This window comes from Pleurodeles waltl, chromosome 3_1 (assembly GCF_031143425.1).
Source record: "Pleurodeles waltl isolate 20211129_DDA chromosome 3_1, aPleWal1.hap1.20221129, whole genome shotgun sequence".
Classification (NCBI taxonomy): Eukaryota; Metazoa; Chordata; class Amphibia; order Caudata; family Salamandridae; genus Pleurodeles; species Pleurodeles waltl.
The window spans coordinates 1,324,133,667-1,324,154,649 of NC_090440.1; positions in this window are offsets into that span (position 1 = coordinate 1,324,133,667).

Genomic DNA, 20,983 nt, shown 5'->3' on the forward strand with positions numbered 1-20,983 from the left:
AGCACCAGGGAGGTGGTGGTCCCCGAGGCAGCGGGAGGGGGCCAGGAGGCCCCCATCTGCTTTTTTACACATAAGCCCATAGGACTTGACCTATCTGAGGCCATTATAATAACAAAGCGCGGAAGACAACACTTCTTTTTTTTTGTTTGTTTTACGATGGATCTGCAAATCCACCACAGCACCACTCATTAAATAAAATAAAAATGTTTTTTAGCCGTCAGGGAACCCGCTTCCCCGGACATCACCCTCAACAACTGGACCCACATCAACACGGAAGAAACCAAATCCATCATGAACGCTATCCACTCCGGCGCCCCTTCGGACCCCTGCCCGCACTTCATCTTTAACAAAGCCGACGACATCATCGCCCCGCACCTCCAGACCGTCATCAACTCTTCTTTTTCTTCTGCTACCTTCCCCGAATGCTGGAAGCACGCTGAAGTCAACGCCCTACTAAAGAAACCTACGGCTGACCCAAGCGACCTGAAAAACTTCCGCCCCATCTCTCTTCTACCTTTCCCAGCCAAGGTAATAGAAAAGACCGTCAACAAACAGCTGACCACCTTCCTGGAAGACAACAACCTGCTCGACCCTTCACAAACCGGATTCCGAACCAACCACAGCACGGAAACCGCCCTCATCTCAGTCACAGACGACATCAGAACCCTGATGGACAACGGTGAAACAGTCGCCCTCATTCTCCTCGACCTCTCGGCTGCCTTTGACACCGTCTGTCACCGCACCCTAATCACCCGCCTACGCTCCACCGGGATCCAAGGCCAGGCCCTGGACTGGATCGCCTCCTTCCTCGCTAACCGCTCCCAAAGAGTTTACCTCCCTCCGTTTCGCTCAGAACCCACCAAGATCATCTGCGGCGTACCTCAAGGCTCATCGCTCAGCCCGACACTCTTCAATGTCTACATGAGCCCCCTCGCCAACATCGTACGCAAGCACGACATCATCATCACCTCCTACGCCGACGACACCCAACTTGTACTCTCACTCACCAAGGACCCCGCCAGCGCCAAGACCAACCTACAAGAGGGTATGAAGGACGTCGCAGATTGGATGAGGCTCAGCCGCCTAAAGCTGAACTCTGAAAAAACGGAAGTCCTCATCCTCGGCAACACCCCGTCCGCCTGGGACGACTCCTGGTGGCCCACGGCCCTCGGCACCGCACCGACCCCCGCAGACCACGCCCGCAACCTCGGCTTCATCTTGGACCCTCTTCTCACCATGACCAAGCAAGTCAACGCCGTGTCCTCCGCCTGCTTCCTCACTCTCCGCATGCTCCGCAAGATCTTCCGCTGGATCCCCGCCGACACCAGAAAAACCGTGACCCACGCCCTTGTCACGAGTCGCCTGGACTACGGCAACACCCTCTACGCCGGGACCACCGCCAAACTCCAAAACCGCCTGCAACGCATCCAAAACGCCTCGGCCCGCCTCATCCTCGACGTACCCCGCAACAGCCACATCTCCGCACACCTGAGACACCTGCATTGGCTCCCAGTCAGCAAAAGGATCACCTTCCGTCTTCTCACCCACGCACACAAAGCCCTCCACAACAAGGGACCGGAATACCTCAACAGACGCCTCAGCTTCTACGTCCCCACCCGCCCCCTCCGCTCCGCTGGCCTCGCACTTGCTGCCGTCCCTCGCACCCGCCGCTCCACGGCGGGTGGGAGATCTTTCTCCTTCCTGGCGGCCAAGACCTGGAACTCCCTCCCCACCAGCCTCAGGACCACCCAGGACCACTCCGCTTTCCGGAGACTCCTAAAGACTTGGCTGTTCGAGCAGCGATAACCCCCCCTTTTTCCCCCCTAGCGCCTTGAGACCCGCACGGGTGAGTAGCGCGCTTTATAAATGTTAATGATTTGATTTGATTTGATTTGATTTGCAACCACACCACCAGAGCTAAGGGGTCAAGGTGTTCTCACCCTGGCCCCTTTTCTTTTTTTAACTTTTTTTGAGACTCGTATTTCTATGTTTTTTTTTTCACATAAAGTAATTTGAATTTAGTTTACGTTATTCCAACTCCCGCTGCTCAGGACCTTCGCCGTGCGTGGTGGTGGTTGGTCGTAAGACCTGGACTTTCTGCCAGGACTTGCAACCAAGCCCTTATAACCACCCAACCCCGCAGGTTGGCCACAGGGCCTGTCTCCTTCAGTGGATGCATGAGTGAGTGTGTGAGTGTCTGAGTGGGTCTAAAAGTGGGTGTATGAGTCTATGGGTGGGTCTGAGTGGGTGCTTGAGTGTCTGGGTGGGTGTGTGAGTGGGCACCTGAGCCTCTAAGTGCATGTATGAGTGAATGAATTAGTGTATGAATGAGTCTGTGTTTTTTCTTTCACAATTGTTCATAATCACAAATATTTAGATAATAATTAATGGAAATTCATGCAAATTCATGAATTTTCGTGAAATTAGGCCACTGTGATGCTAAATTATATTGAACCTATAATTTGCCCCTAAACACACCTATATCACACCCCTGGGGTAAGGGTACCTTCACCCTGACCCCTTATGCCACTTTCAATTTACATTTTCACCACCAGGGACTGTGTCCCTTGAAATAAAATGGCGATCACAACTTTCTAGTTAGGTTGCAGTCAGCCAATTGCAATGCTTCTTTTTGCATGTGTATTTGTGGAAATTTGCTAATTTTGCGATTAATCGCGGCCAGAGAAATACAAATTTATTTGCCCTTAAATATCTCCTAAAGTACCAAACAGATTTACACCACATAACAAAAAGTGTAATCTGCATACCAGCAGCTATCTTTCTCCCAAATTTGGTGTAATTCCATCAAGTGGCTCGGGCTGTCGATGTGTTGGCAGGCCCTATGAGAATTAACATGGGAAAAGCAACGTCTTTTAATCCCCATTTTTCTCGGCCCCCACTTGATGGATCACCACAAAACTTCCCATGTGCAACACGAATCAGTGGCTACTTTTTTGGACAATTCCGTGAAGATTTGTCAAACAATACCAAAGATATAGGCAAGTCAAAATATGTTTTTTGTATGGAAACATGATCCTAACTTTAACTACCTAGTAGCGTAAATATATATATATATATATATATATATATATATATATATATATATATATATATATGTATATTCACTGAAAAAAACAAAGGTTACAGGGACATTATAGTAAGAAAATAGATTTTTAAATGAAAATGTAGACGTTCACTAAAAAAAACAAAGGTTACAGGGACGTTATAGTTAGGTTAACACTTCAAACCTACAGAACCAGTGAAATTCAGCAGTTACATTTAACTGAGGTAACTATAACTTGCGTCTCCATGATGCACTGCTTATGACCTCACATACTACATCACTCATGACATGGTCAGTGACATCACTGATGACATCTCTGATGGCATCTAAGATTACATCAGTGATGCCATCACTGATCAGCTCATCCACACTCACACACCTACTCATTTACACACACAAACTCTTGTAAATCCACACACATACACAGCTACTCACATACTTATTGACAGATACATAAAACTAGAGGCATACATGCACTCCATCTCTCATACAGCCACTGAAACAATTGTCACCCATTCAGTACTGACACATTCACACACTCATAGATGTAGTTATACACCAACTCATACAGTCATTCACCCACTCACACACCCACTAATATACTGTTACAATTGCTCTTAAAATCCATTAATAGATTATTCACCTACTGACACATCCAGTCAATCAGCTGCACAACCACTCAGATACCCACACACTCAAACATTCAGTAACTGACACAGCTACTAACTCATCAATACAGTCACATACACACAATGACTCATCTATACAACTATTCACAAATCCAGTCAATCACATGTACAGGCACTGACACACCCAGTAAGTCAGCTATGTAGCCACTCATACACCCAGTCACTCACCAAGACAAGTACCCACACATCCACTCTCTCACCATATAAAAACTTACACACCCACTCCCTTTAGGAAAGGGACGATCATACACCCACTCACTCTCACGTAAAGTGATGACACAGCTACTCCCTTATATCTACAGCCATTCATACACCCTCTCACGCACCCATTCAGTAACTGCATCACCAACTCACTCACAATGCAATAACACCCATTCACTTGCTCAAATAAACACTATGAAACTCACTCACATACCTATACAGGCACTCACACACCCACCCAGTGAAGCAAATACGCCTACTCACACAGTGACTTGCTAACCCATACACCTACTTACAGATCTACTCACTGGCCCATACAGCAAATGACTCAACCACTCACTCATCCACAGAACCGCTCACATAGCCATTCATACATAGATACAGGCATTTACACTTATTGGATGATGTGATCAGTGATATCATCACTGATGTCATTTTAGATGCCATTAGTGATGTCATTGACCATATCATGAGTGATGTAATATGTGAGGTCATAAGCAGTGCATTATGGGGGTGCAAGTTATAGTTAGCTCAAGTAACTATAACTGCTGAATTTCTCTGGTTTTGTAGGTTTGAAGTGTTAACCTAACTATAACATCCCTGTAACCTTTGTTTTTTTTCAGTGAATTTCTATGTTTTTAAAACAAATCTACTTTCTAACTAGAACATCACTCTAATCTTTGTTTTTTTCAGTGAATTTATATATATTTTAAATCTATTTCGTAACTATAACATCCCTATATCCTCTGTTTTTTCAGTGAAGTTCGAGGTTTAAAAAACAAATCTATTTCAAAACTATAACGTCCCTATAACCTTAGTTTTTTTCTGTGACATTCTATGTTTTTTTTAATATATAGTTATTTTCATTACAATACGTTAATCCAACCAGTGCTGTGCACTGCATTTGCCCGTGCGCTGCAGGCTCTGAAGCCAACCTCTTATAAGCACCCAAACTTGCACCGTGCATGGTCTTCCCCACTGCGCAGGGGAGGTTGTCCGCAAGATCTGACCTGCAGCCAGACCCTGCAGCCAACTCCCACTAACCACTCGACCCCATGCTGTACATGGCCTTTGGCCGTGTGTGGCACAAGTTGGCAGAGGCCTCTCTGGGTGTGAGAATAGATGTGAGAGTGTGTAGCTAGTGAGAGTGGCTGTCAGATTGCCTGTCTGGGTGTGCGAGTGAGTACATCAGTGTTTTAGTGGGTGCGTAAATGTGTGTGCTGGTCTGTGAGTTGGTACATGAGGGTGTGAGTGGGTCTGTGAGTGGGTGCGTGAGTTTCTGAGTGAGTGTGAGTAGGTACGTAAATGCCTGAGTGGGATAAGTTGATTGAAGGAGAAAAAGAGAGAAAGAAAGTGAGAAGGAAAGAGAGAGAGTTTCTTAGGCTTTAATATCTCATATACTTGGAATGAGATATCTGTGTTCAATTTAAAAAAAATATATATTTATTATTTTAAATAAAATATTTTTGTATTTAAAACAAAAATGGTAATGAGTCCAGCTGGACTCGAACCCCCAAAGCTCAGTGTGAAGGTCTAGTGACCTTCATACTGACCTATTGGGATTGCATTCTTTGAGCCCTTTACAGGCTATCTGGGACCGCGATGGAGCCCCTAAGGGCTCTGCCGCGGTCCCTCCTTATTTATTGATTTATTTATTAGTTTAAAAAAAAACTTTTCATAATAAAAAGCCCTTATGGACTACCTGACACTGCAGGGGAAACCTTAAGGTTTCCCCTGCAGTGCCATTGCTTCAGCAAGCACAGAGTTGCTTTGACAACAGCTCCGTTCAGCACTTCATCTCTGTCCCCTGCCTGCGTGAAATCTCTGCTGTTTGATAGCGGGACCTGCTTTAAAGGTTCTGCTGTTAAACAGCAGAGTGTTTGCTGTGGCTTAGCTGCAGCTACAGCACTGAGGCCAAGCCACAGCATACAGCTATGTCCCGGGGTGGGCACCCACAGGACATAGCAGGAGCCAGCTCTGGGAGGTGGAGGTCCCCAGGGACATCATTGGCTTTATGATGGGAGCCGTGCAGCCCCCCCTTTAATGTCAGTGGTGGTCCCCAGTGAGTGGGGGGTCCAAAAAACAGACCCCCTTTGAATTTTTTACTGTTTTCCCTGGGGGTAGTGGTCCCAAAGGGGCCCCCTTTTCTTTGTTTTAAATATGTGCCCTGGGAGGGGCTGGTCTCTGGGGCATGAGGGGGCCCACCTGCAGAACCCGCAGTTCTAAAGAAATGCCCTCAGGACTTGGCCCACCCGGGGTCTTCATGATAACGAAGCACGGGAGCCTGCGCTTCATTTTTCTTTCTTTAATTTTTTGTCGGATCAGCGGATCTGCTGCAGATCCATCTGTAAAATTAAAAAAAATGCTTTTGAGCCCTGGGGGTCCCCTTGGGATCCCACAACCAGAGCTAAGTGGTATGGGCATTCATACCCTGGCCCCTTTTGTATTTTTTAATATTTTTACTCTGGGACTCGGCTTCAGCCGAGTCCCAAGATGGCTGACAACACTTCTGTTGTTGAAGAGTTATCAGGCAATCAGATCTCTGTACAAGATCATTAGGGGTCGCAAATCCTTTGCATCCCTATATATGCAAAATTTGATTTCTTTAAAATTGTCACAAACTACTGAATGGATTTACACCAAATAACAAAAAGGGCTCTTTCTGGACCAAGAACTAACTTTCTTCCAAATTTGGTGTAATTCCGTTCAGTGGTTTTTGCGCTATCGCTGTTCAATTTTTCCTATGGGAATTAACATTGGAAAAGATCGAAATGTCACCACCCCCTTTATCTCGACCCCTACTTGACAGATCACCCTGAAATTTTCCAGACAGCAGCTCACATAACTGTCAAATTCTTTTGGAAAATTTCATGAACATTCGTCAAGCAACGCCAAAGGTATAGGCAAGCAAAAAGCAGCTTTTTCGATAGAAACTAGATCCCAACTATAACTACCTACTGGCGACCGCCAGTTGTTTTATATATATATATATATAGATATATATCAGTATATATATATATATATATATATATATATATATATCCAAGAAAGAAGTGAGTCAAACAGATGATCTCATTAAAGAACAAAAATATATTTCTACTACAACGTTTCAGCTTCCGCCTTCCTCAGGTAGTACAAGATGGTTTGCTCAGTGGCTGCACCTTTATAAATCTTTATGCTGTGCCTGGAGTGGTAGATGGCTTTTGTCAATTTACAGCTCGGCGAGGATGACACTATGTCAATCCTATGCTTAAAGATTTTGCTGTACAAATGGCAAAAGACATTGTCACCATCTAGCTCGACGAGGATAGCACTGTGCTAATCCTATGCTTAAAAACTTTGCTAGATAAGCAGACATTTGAGGTGAGCAAATTGAGAGTGTCGCTGGTGTTGCAGGGTGCTCCTTACTAGAGCAGCTCTCCACCTAAAATTGGGAACTTCCCAGAGTTCTCCTTTGTTTTTTGCACATATATATATATATATATATATATCCTTTTAAAAACATCCTGCTGTTCTTCCTGACTCCGCCAATCGAGGTCGGTGCACTGCTACGGGCGCAGGACACATAAATTATAGTGTCAAAAGAAAGGGTTCAACTGGCACTCCAAAACAACCGTAGTCTTTAATTTTCGGCTTTCAAAATCATAACAGATAGTAAACAGAGAAAACTTGCTTCAACAACTACGTGTTTCGACCGTTGCGGTCGTCTTCAATAGCCTATATATATATATATTTCTTACTGGTGGTCACCAGTAGGTATAGTTTTATATATATATATATATATATATATATATATATATATATATATATATATATATATTTCTTACAGGTGGTTACCAGTAGGTATAGTTAGGACCTAGTTTCTATTGAAAGAGCATTTTTTACTTGCCTATATCTTTGCCACTGTTTGATGAATTTTCACAAAATGTTCCAAAAAGAAGTGTGCTCAAGAATCTTGGTGTGCATGAGGAGTTTTTGGGTGATCTGTCAAGCGAGGGCCGAGAAAAAGGGGGGGTCCAAGAAAGTGCATTTTCCATTTTGATTCCCATATCCTCTTTAGACACGCCTGCAACCCAAACCGCTGGATGGAATGCCATGATTCTTTTTTTAAAAAGGAGGCACATATCCCTTGCTTTCTTTTCTTTTTGCCCCTGGGTGGACCAGGTCCTGGGGGCATATTATTTTAAGGAGTGAGCAATGTGGGTCCCCCTCCTAGGGCTTACTGAAGCCCTGGGGACCACAACCTCCCCAGGGCTATGCACCTAAAGTATGCAGCAGGGCAACCCTGCCTCCTGCGCTCCAGACACCACCACTTCCCCTGGGAAAACTTGTAAATAAATAATCGGGGGAACTTGTTGAACCCCTGGGTCCTGAGGACCACGACCTCCACTGGGCTATGAACTTAAAGTATGTGGGTTGCCCTGTGGACCCCGACCAGTCCCTGAGACCCCCACCTCCCCAGGCCTATGAACATAAAGTATGTGCGGGGCAACGGGCCCCCTGCACCTCAGGGACCACCACCTCCCTGGGGCAAGTGGTAGATAATTAATGGGGGGCCCACAGACCCCCACCAGGCTCTCGGGACCACCAGCTCTCTGGGACAACAGTTATTTTATGAATGGAGGAGTGCTCAGACCCCCTGGGCCCCGGGAACTGCCACCTCCTTGAGGCCAAATTTCCTAAATTAGATAGGGGGTTGGTCAGACCCTCCCCGGCCCAGGGACTACCACCTCTCCATGGCTACAGTATGTAATAAGGAGTGGGGTCCATTGCAGACCCCCTGCCCCTCGGACCACCACCTCCCTGGGGCCGAATTAAAAAGAAGGAGAGGGCTGCGTGGCCCTCTCTTGGAGCCATGGATGGCTCTGAGGAAGCCACCCCCAGGGCCGGCTCCCGATACCTATGAGGTGCCCACCCTCTGAGGAAGCTGCTTGATTTGTTTGTTAGAAGCTGACAACTCTCACCAAGCAAAAGCAAACATAACTCTGAGTTTCAACAAGCGGGAGCTGTCAAACAGATCTTGCTTCCTGAAAGCAGAGTCATGATCGTTTTCCCTGCACGCAAACATGCATGCAGGGAAAGAGATGTAAACATTGCTTCCACAAGCAGGGAGCTGCTATTTAAAGCAGCTTCCTGCTTGTGGGAGCAATGCTGGCCCCTGCAGGATGCAGGGAGCCGACTAGGACCTTGGGAGCGTTCAGGTTCCCTGCGGTCCTGTGCTGTGAGCAAGCATCATGCTTGTGTGCCGCTTTAAATTCATTCTATGGAGAGACCATTGCAATAACAATAGCAATGGCCTCTCCATAGAATGACTTCGAAGCTGCACAGAAGCAAGATGTTTGGTATGAATGTTATAGTAAATTCTTGATCCAAAACAGAACAAAGTCGTGTCTGGCCTGTTGGTGAAGCTCTTGGACTGTCACTTAGTGGGTTGAAGGTTCAAATCTTGGTATCTCATGGCAGTGTGCCTGTTTATGCACTTTTGTTTAGTATGTTAAACATGTCTTAAGATGGAACATTTACTTCTTTTTCCCCATCTCTATATTTGGGTTGAATGTCATAAAGATGTATGGACACTTGACCCTAAGGCATCATCTGTGGACTAGTGGTTAAGGTCTAAGACCTTCACACTGAAGTTTGAAAATTTCCAGTCTAGATGTGTCAGTTGTCATTTCTTTTCAACTTAAAAAATGTAAGGTATATAGAAAAAGGTGATCTCACTCTTTTTATTTGTCAAATACTGGTTTTAGGGGTCAGCCATGCATGACATGGAGCTGGGCGGGTATAGGGAGATGAACACAGGACCTGGCTTGTGGCCAACCCTGCAACCAACCCCCACCACACACAGCCAAATGCTGTGCGTGGGTGGGGTTGGGTGGTTTAGGGGGTTGGCTGTAGGCCCTGCGGCCAACCCCTGCCGCACATGGCCATAGGGGGTTTATGACTTAGGGTTGGGTTGATAAAGGGGGTTGGCCAAAGGCCGTGTGCAGTGGTGGTTGAATTAACATATAGTAATTAAAATTAATTTACGTTAAAAAAAGCCATATATATTCATTGAAAAAGACCAAAGGTTATGGGGATGTTATAGTTAGGAAATACAAATTAAAAAAACATAGAAATTCACTTTAAAAAACTAAGATTACAGGTACGTTATAGTTAGGCTCACATTTTAAACATATAAAATCATAGAAATTCACCTGTTCTAGTTAGAGTTATTTCAAGTAGCTATAACTTGTGCCCTAAGCTTTCTGTAACTCACACCCTCACTATGCACTGCTAATTACCCAGACATTACAGCACTCATGAAATCTTCTATGACATCATTGATAATATCACTGTAACATTTGCAGTAAAATTATTGATGAGAAAACTGTGCATGGCGGAGTTAACTATGGACCAAGTGTAGTGCTTTTTCACTAGCCACAATTTATGTTTTGAAAAGGGAGTGCAAGAAAGACTATTTAAAGACTCACAAACAAATGTTTTTTTTTATGACCTAAATTTGAAAAAGGCACTGAAGGCAAAACACGTCACACTGGATAGAGAACATTGGAGTTGTTAACCCGCTGAGTGCTCTGGTGTGTTCCTGTAAGGAGCTCTTTGTGTGAAATATTAAGGCATGCACTTGCACAAAGGAGGCACCCATCAAGAAGAGTTGGACAGTTAATAGTGGCATTTGAGTATATATATATATATATATATATATATACATTCATACATATATATATATATATATATATATATATATATATATATATATATATATATATATATATATATGCAAAAAACAAGAGAGAACTCTGGGAAGTTCCCAAATTTAGGTGGAGAGCAGCTCTAGTAAGGAGCACCCTGCCACACCAGCAACACTCTAGATTTGCTCACCTCAAATGTCTGCTTATCTAGCAAAGTTTTTAAGCATAGGATCATCACAGTGCTATCCACGCCGAGCTAGATAGTGACAAAGGGGGTCATTCCTACCCTGGCGGTCCGAGACCGCCAGGGTAGGGGACGGAGGAAGCACCGCCAACAGGCTGGCGGTGCTTCTGGGGCTATTCTGACCGCGGCGGTAAAGCCGCGGTCAGAAAAGGGAAGTCGGCGGTTTCCCGGCGGTTTCCCGCTGCCCCTGTGAATCCTCCACGGCGGCGCTGCAAGCAGCGCCGCCATGGGGATTCCGACCCCCTTCCCGTTAGCCTGGTTCTGGCGGTTTTCACCACCAGAACCAGGCTGGCGGGAATGGGTGTTGTGGGGGCCCCTGCAGTGCCCATGCCACTGGCTTGGGCACTGCAGGGGCCCCCTAACAGGGCCCCACATTGATTTTCAGTGTCTGCTTGGCAGACACTGAAAATCGCAACGGGTGCAACTTCACCCGTCGCACACCAGCAACTCCGCTGGCTCCATTCGGAGCCGGCTTCCTCGCTGCTGGTGCTTTTCCGCTGGGCGGGCGGGCGGCCTTTTGGCGGTCGCCTGCCAGCCCAGCGGGAAAGTCAGAATGACCACCGCGGTCTTTTGACCGCAGTACGGTCTTCTGGCGGTTCCCGCTTGGCGGGCAGCGACCGCCGCCCGCCAAAGTAGGAATGAGGGCCAAAGTCTTTTGCCATTTGTACAGAAAAATCTTTAAGCATAGGATTGACATAGTGTCATCCTCGCCGAGCTGTAAATTGACAAAAGCCATTTACCACTCCAGGCACAGGTTAAAGATTTTGCTGTACAAAAGGCAAAAGACTTTGTCACTATCTAGCTCGGCGTGGATAGCACTGTGCTGATCCTATGCTTAAAAACTTTGCTAGATAAGCAGACATTTGAGGTGAGCAAATCTAGAGTGTCGCTGGTGTTGCAGGGTGCTCCTTACTAGAGCTGCTCTCCACCTAAATTTGGGAACTTCCCAGAGTTCTCTCTTGTTTTTTGCATAATTTATGCGTCACTCTAACCCTGAAAGGGCCTTGTTTTGATATATATATATATATATATACACACATATATATACTGAAAACACAATCACAGGATCACAGGATGATGTCATCAGTGATGTCATTTGAGATGCCATCAGTGATGTCGCTGACCATGTCATGAGTAATGTAATATGTGAGGTCATAAGCAGTGTGTTGTGGGGGCATAAGTTATAGTTAGCTCAAGTAACTATAACTGCTGAATTTCATTGATTTTGTATGAGCGAAATCTGAGCCTAACTATAATATCCCTGTACCCTTTGTTTTTTTTCAATGAATTTCAAATATTTTTAATTCTATTTCCTACCTATAACATCCCTGTAATCAGCCCTCTAGTTCATTCCTTCATGGAGTGCATGTGTAATTGAAGCGTAACACGCCCTTTCTGAACTAATAAGAAAATGTTATTTCATTTGTTTTAAATAGTAATCCCCCTTTTCTTTATGTTTACCTTTTTTTGAACTCTGGTTGAGCTCTGGTTGAAGTATTAGCAGCCAGTCAGATCTCTGCACAGGATCAGTTAGATTCACGGAGGGTCCCCGCCTCTTGATATACAAATTTAGGGCCAGATTCAAGAAAAGTAGCACTGCACCCAGTGCAGCTCCACTTTTCTTGTGCCCCTTAGCACCCCCTTTACACCACTATGTGTGCGCCGTATATAAGATACAGTGGTGGCGGTAGTTAGGGAACTAGCGTCAAAATGTTTGACACTAGTTTGCAGCTTGGTAGGATTAGCATTAAAAATGTTGACGCTAACCCTGCAAAGCCCTTTGAGGCCCATTATGAATAAAGGTGTGCATCCTTTTAACGCTTGCTCTGGGGAATAGAGTCCCCGCAGCCACAATAAGCTGGGGGAGGTGGGCATGGTCCTCCTTCCCCCCAAAACATAAATCTTAACAGGCCGGACCCTGGGGATGGGGTCCTTGAGGCCAAAATCAGCGAGGAAAAGGGGGCACGCAAACCTGCAGCAAACTCCCACTGCGCATGGCCAGAGGCTGTGCACAGCGTGGGGTTGGGTGGTTAGGGTGGTTGGCTGCAGGGATTGGCCACAGGCCAGGCCCTGTGGGCAACCTCACCACGCATGGCTGAAGGCCATGTGTGGCTCAAGGTTGGGTGGTTATAAGGTGTTGGCTGCACGGCCTTCGGTGGATTCAGGTATAGTAATGAACATTGCTTTACATTTAAAAAACATGTCAATCCATTGAAAAAACAAAGGTTACAGGGACTTTATAGTTAGGCTCACATTTTAACCGTACTAAACCATAGAAATTTACCTGATATAGTTATAGTTATCCTAAGTAATTATAACTCTGGCCCCAATGTAACAAAAACTCACGCCCACCCCATGCACTGCTAGTTACCCCACAGCACTCATGACATCTTTGATAACATCATTGATAGTATCAATGTGATATTTACACTAACATTTTTGACAAAAAGGATTTGCATGACAGGGGCATGTGTTATGGTTACCTTAGGGCTTGAGTTATAGTTACTTGAGATAACTCTGACAGGTGAATTTCTATGGTTTCGTAAGTTTAAAATGTGAGCCTTACTATAACAACCCTGTAACCTTTGGTTTTATATATATATATATATATATATATATATATATATATATATATATATATATATATATATATATTTTATTTATATATATATATATATATAGATAGATAGATAGATAGATAGATAGATAGATAGATAGATAGATAGATAGATAGATAGATATAAAGAGAGAATGAGAGCACAGATAGTGGTGGTAGCCAGATTTTTGACATTTAATAACTTTGCGTCAGTTTGACAAATCCCCACAAAACTTTGCAGATCTACAGATTTTCCTACATTAGTGCATCATGCAAAGTGTCATAGTGACTGGTCAAGGGAATGCAAATAAAAAAGCGGGGCAGCCCAAAACACATTTTTCCTCCAATGTATTTTCCTAAGACTTTGTATTCACACAAAATGGCCAAATGTCAGTTGCATTTTCATGATATTTGACAGGATTGTAGATTATGGTGTGGAGCTGATCCTTTTCGATGTTACAGGTATGTAGGGTAAGTATTTTTAACGCTATCAGACATTTAACCATGGTGATATCTGTGACCGCTGTAGTTTTGCAAAATTCTTCAAAATTTTATGTGATTGGCTAATGACTGCCTGACTGCCTTTCTGAAAGTTAAAGGCAGCCATATTTTTAAGGCCACTTTCTCTGTATTCTGGGTTAGAGGCTTAGATATAGGTAAGTATTAGGTTTTTATAACTTTTTCTCTTACCTATTACCATTTTATGAAGTGGAAATAGGTAGGGAGAAATTATATGTAGTTTAAAAAAATATTCATGGAGTCCCTAGGAATTACAGCAGTACTTGAAAACAAATATGTACAAAAAATTCAAACACACTGTACTGCACTATATTTCACAAATCTAGAATAATACAGTGTTTTTTGACATATTTAATTATTTATAAAAAAAAGTGTATGGAGTACCATGGAAATACTGAGAAATTACCATGCTACTTTAAAAAACATTTTAAAAAATAGTATTTTTTTAAAAACAAAATGGTATTTCCTAGGTACTAGAACGCTAATCTGTAACCTTTAAAAAACATAGAATATATATATATATATATATATAACTAAAACTCATGCCCCAAGGTAACTATAACTCATGCCCTCGCCATGCACAGTTGTCTCATCAATAATTGTATTGCAAATGTTGCAGTGAGAATATGAAAGATGGCATTGAATTTGTCATCAATGAAACAATATGTGCATTATTTAGCTGTGCAGCCTGTCCCAGCAGCCAACTCCTCTAACCACCCAATCTGATGCTGTGAGTGGCCCTTGCGCATGCACACCAGAAGTTGGCCACAGCCTCTCTGGGTGTGAGAATGTGTGTGAGGGGCTTTATATCGGGTTTAGAGTGGCTGTCAGTGTGTCTGTCTGGGTGTGAGAGTGCATACATCAGGGTTTTATTGGGTGCGTCATTATGTGCACGGGTCTGTGAATGGGTGCATCAGGGGGTCAGTGGGTCTGTGAGTGAGTGTGTAATGGACTGAGTGGGTGCGTGAGTGGGTGCGTAACTGTCTGAGTGGGTCTGACTGGGGCTGTCAGTGAGTGAATGAGCATCTGAGTTGCTCTGTGAGTGGGTGCATGAGTGTCTGAGTGGGTCTGTGAGTGTATGTCCAAGTGTCTGAGTGGGCCTGTGAGTTGGTGCATAAGTGTCTGAGTGGGTGTGTGAGGAGACAGAGAGAGCTAAAGAAAGTGAGGGGGAGAGAGATAGACTTTTTTTGGCTTTGATGTCTAATGTACTTTTAATAAGTTATTTGTGTCCAAATTGAAATTTAAAAAAATTACTTTTTAAAATATAATATTTAAAAAACAAATAGAAATGAGTCCAGCTGCACTCGAACCCCCAAAGCTCAGTGCAAACAGTCTTGTATTACCTGAGGAAGGCGGAAGCTGAAACGTTGTAGTAGAAATATATTTTTGTTCTTTAGTGAGATCATCTGTTTGAGTCACTTCTTTCTTATATATATATATATATATATACATACATATATATATATATATATATATATATATTTTTTACAGAAAAGCCATTGCTTCATCAAGCACAGAGCTGTTCGACATCTGGACCTGCTTTAAGGGTCCCACTGTCAAACAGCAAAGTGTTTGCTGTGGCTTGGCTGCAGCTGCAGTGCTGCTCCCAAGCCACAGAAAATAGCCATGTCCCTGGGGTGGGCACCCCCAGGATCCCAGGACATACCAGAAGCCGGCTCTGGGGGATGGCGGCCCCCAAGGCCAGCAGTGGCTCTTGATGGGGACCACGTGGTCCCCTTCCAATGTGGACATTGCCCAGGGTAGGTAGTGGTCCCCAGGGCTAAGAGGGTCTTTTTGCTCCAGGGGGTGATGGTATATTTAAATATGAGCCCTGGGGAGGTGGTGGTCCCCGAGGCTGTCTGGGGGCAAGAAGGGCCCCCAAACTACATTTTTAATGCCCCTGGGACCTGGCCCCCACACAGGGGCCTGTAGGAAACAAGCAGGGAAGTCTGCGCTTGTTTTTGAAAATTGTTTTGCAACAAATTCACGAATATTGCAAACTGGCAGCAAAAAATGTTTTTTTTTTTTTCTCGTCGTGTTCCTCTGGGAACCCCAAATCCAGTGCTAAGCGGTCAGGGTATCTCTACCCTCTCAGCACTCCAGAGTCCCAAGATGGATGCCAACACTTCCTGGTTCGGAGTGTTGGCACGAATCAGAGCTGTGCATTTCCCGGCACAAGCTTGTCTCTGTTCGCGAATACTTCGGGCAATAGATGTACAAATTTTACTTTCCGTAAATTTCTCAAAAACTACTGAATGGATTAACACCAAATAAACGAAAGCGTAACTTTGTACCAACAGCTAGCTTTCTGCCAAATTTGGTGTAATTCCGTCCAGTGGTTCGACCTGTAGTCGTGTCTGAGGAATCCTATGGAAATAAACATGGGAAACACATCCTTTTTTGAGCCCCCTTTTTCTCTGCACTCGCTTGGTGGATCACCGCAAAACTTTCCATGTGCAAAAAGAGTCACAACAACACTTTTTTGGGAAAATTTTGGGAAGATTCGTCAAACTGTGCTAAAGATAGCGTCAAATCAAAAAACGCTTTTCCTATGGAAACATGGTCCTAACTATGACTACCTACTGGCAACTGCCAGTGTAAAAAAATATATATATAAATATATACATATATATATATATATATATATATATATATATATATATATATATATATATATATATATATATATATATATATATATTTCCTTGCATATTAACACTTAAATAAAGTATTAAGAGGTAGGGGACATCAATAATCTCTACTTTTACCTATATTTGAGGACCTAGCCCTGAACACAGTGCAAATTTTGTAAAACCATTATGGCTTCCTTTTAATTTTGGAGAGGCAGCCATTAGCCAATTATATACTACCTTGTCATTGAAATGTATCATGGCATACTGTGAAGTTACATCTGAATACAGTGGCACAATGTAACATTAAGGGACAGCTTTATCACTGAATTTTGTTATTGTGGTGCAATTCATGGTGTCACAAAGGGAATGCAATACTTAAATCAGATTTACCAAGCATCGCAAGGCCACAATGTATCGCACTGCTTTGCTTGGTAACTCTTGTGAAATGTAAGGCAGCACAAGTCACTGCCTTGAGTTACTCTGCACACCATATTTTACATTCATACAAAATTGTATATACATTCATTCAGTCATTTTGATACTACGTCTCTTTAAACTAGATTGTACATCACGCCACTCCACTCCACTGTACAACATGACACTCCACTGTATGACACACAACTCAACGTCACTGTATGGCACTACACTCAACTATATGACATGTCACTAAACTTTATGACACACCACTCCACTCTATGACATTCCACTCCCCTCTATGGCACTCCACTCTACACCACCCTACTGTACGCCACTCCACTCCATGCTGTTCTGCTGTATGACAGTCCACTTAACTCCAAGCCACTCTATGTTTTTCACTGCGTGGCACTCCACTGAACACTACTCCAATCTATGCCACTCCACTGTACACCACTCCAAACAATGCTGTGATATTTTATGCCACTCCACTCTATGCCACTCCACTCTATGATATTCCACTGTATGCCACTCCACTCTACACCGTTCCCCTGTATGCTATTCTGATGTACGCCACTCCACTGTACACCACTCCACTCTATTTCATTCCACTGTATGCCACTCCAATCTACTGTACAACACTCCACTCTACTCCTCTCCACTCTACTCCGTGGCACACAACTCCACAGTATTTCACTCCAATCTACACCACTACACTATCCGTTATTTGATTGTATGCCACTCCAGTCGACGCCACTCCACTTTACATTACTCCACTCTGTGCACTCTACTCTAGGGTATTCCACTGTAGGCCACTGCACTCTACACCTCTCTGCTCTATGGCAGTGGTATAATGAAACATGAGGGGGGCCACTGCACAGTCCACAAAAGTGCCCCCCACCAGACTTATTTAGGTGCTCTCATACCAGAGTACTGTGCTGAGGGTGCCCCTGGAGCTTGGCGCCGCCCGCACCACAGAGGCTGTGGGGCATTTGGTATGCCAGTGTTCCACTGTATGAAACTCCAGTCTATACCACTCCACTCTATGCTATTCCATTGTATACATCTCCACTCTGTGCCACTCCACTATACACCACGGCACTCTACGCTATTCGAATGTTCCAGTTCAGTCTACACCACTCTACTGTACGCCACTCCAATCTTAATTATTCCACTGTATTCCATTCAACTTTACTCCACTCTATGCCAAGACACTATACACCACAACACTCTACCCCACAACACTGTACGTGACAATACTATACCTATGACACTCTATTCCACAGCAATGTTCAATACAACACTATACAACAAACCACACCTCTCCACTGTACAACATGCAACTCCACTCTAGGACATTTCACTCCACTGTATTCTATGCCATTCCACTCTAATTCACTCCATAGCCTTCTTCTCCATGACACAGCACTCCACCCTCTGACATATCACTTAACTCTATGGTATGCCACCCTGCTCAGCTCCACTATATGACACTTTACCCTACTCAATTCCACTCTACAACACTCCACTGTATGCCCCTATGCTCTACAAAATGTAACTCTACTGTATACAACTCCACTCTGCAAAACTCTATTATGGTCTATGTTACTGTGCAACACTCTACTACGCTCTATACCTCTACACTAGACTCTACTTCACTCTTTGCCACTGTATTACACTTAACTTCACTGTGCAACACTCTTATCCACTTTGTGGCACTGAATTACACTCTACTTCACTGTATGCAACTCAATGGCATTTACTCCGATCTAGGACATCCTACACAACTCCCTCTATGCCATCAAACCCACTTTACTCCACTCTACTCTGTGAGACACTACACCATTCAACCCAACTGTACTCCACTACTCCACTGTATGCCACTCCACTGAACACCACTCTATGCCACTCTTCTCTATGACTCTATACACTACTCTACTCTTCGACATACTATAAGACTATACTGTAGGCCACTTCACTCTACAACACTACTCCACTCGGTGCCACTCCACTCTCCTCCACTTTATGACACTTTAAAACACTCTAGAACACACCACTCCACTCCATAACACTCCACTTTAAAGCATTCTATTGCATACCACTCCACTCTACACCACTCCACTTTATGCCACTCCAATCTATGGCACTACATTCTATGCCCCTCCACTCTACACTATTCCACTTTATGCCACTCCACTCCACTCTACCCAGCTCTACTCCATTCTACTTCACTCTGCTCTGCTCTATGGCACTCGGCTCCACTTAACAACATTCTATGGCCCTTCACTCTACCACACAATACTGCACTCTAAAACACTCCACTGTACAACACTGTACTGTAGTCTAGGCAACTGCATGGCATGCCAGCTTATCCTATAACACTGTACGATACACTACTGCATGTTGCAATACTCTTTGCAACTCCCTCTATGACGCCCCACTTCAATGCACTCGACTATGACACACTGCTTCATTCTACTGTACTACACTACTTCACTCTAAACCACTCCATCCCTTGCTGCTCTATGTCACTCAAATCTACTCTGCTATATGCTACTCTACTCTACCACACTGTACCACACTCTAACATACTCCATGCCACTCCATTCTACAATGCTATAATCCACTCTGTAGCACTCCACTCTACTCCACTGTAAGACACTTCTTAAGACTCTTCTACATGCCAAACCACTCCACTATAGGGTACTCCACTCTATTCTGTGACACTTTACTCAGCTGTATGCAACAGCATGCCGCTCTACTCAACTCCACACCACTCTACTCTACAACAGAATACTCTAATCCATGACACTTTACTCAACTCTATCCTACGTGACTCCACTCAATTCCACTTTGCTCTACTCCAATGTGGTACTTTATCTCACTCTATGCCACTTTTCAACAGTCCACTTGACACCGCTCCACTCTATGACAGTCTTCCACACTTCACACAACTCCACTATACAAAACACTACTATACTCTATACCACTGTACGAGACTCTACTCCACTCTATCTGTGTTCACTCCACTGTACAACTGTGTACTCCACTCAATCCCAGTACAATCCACTGTACAACACTCGCCTCCACTCTATGAGACGTTCCAACATTTTACGGCACAGCACCCCAGAGTATTCAGACTTTATGATCGTTTATTTGACTTTACTCTACCGCACTCCACTCTACTGACTCCACACCACTCTACTTAATGAAATGTCACTCCACTCTATGAATCTCTACCCCACTATATTCTATGCACTGCACTCTATACCACTCTAATCTACTCTACTGTACACCACTAAACTATGTGACACTGTCCTCCTCTGTGCTGTATGACACTTCACACAATGAAACTCCTCTCTATTACACTAAACTCTACGATTTAAAACACTTTTTATTAAAAATAAAAAACTTTGAAATTCAATGAAAAAAACGAAGTTTAAAATGTAGTTATAGTTAGGAAAGCAATATTTATTCTTTCTACACATACCATTTTATAAAGTGGAAAAAGGTAGGGATAAATTATATGTAGTTCTGAAAAATATTCATGGAGTCCCTAGAAATTATAGTTAGGAAAGCATTATTTTTTCTTTCTATACATACCATTCTCAAAATACACAAACATTAGAAATTCTTAAGTTACAGTTATACCTTGAATTTTAATTCATGCAACACCTCCAAAATATTTTAACTAGCACACTTCCATACCCATTGCTTTGCAGCTTGCAAGCCACACAACTACAACTCACTTCTTCTCCATGCACTGCTTATATGCTTTCATATTGTATCACTTATACCATATGAAGTCATAGCATGTAGAGCAACAGTTATGACATCTCAAATCTATCATGTGTCAGAACTCAGAGCATAAGCTGCCACTCTCACTGCATGTAATGGCATACTGCACACAGTCTCCAGTCTTCTTTTCACA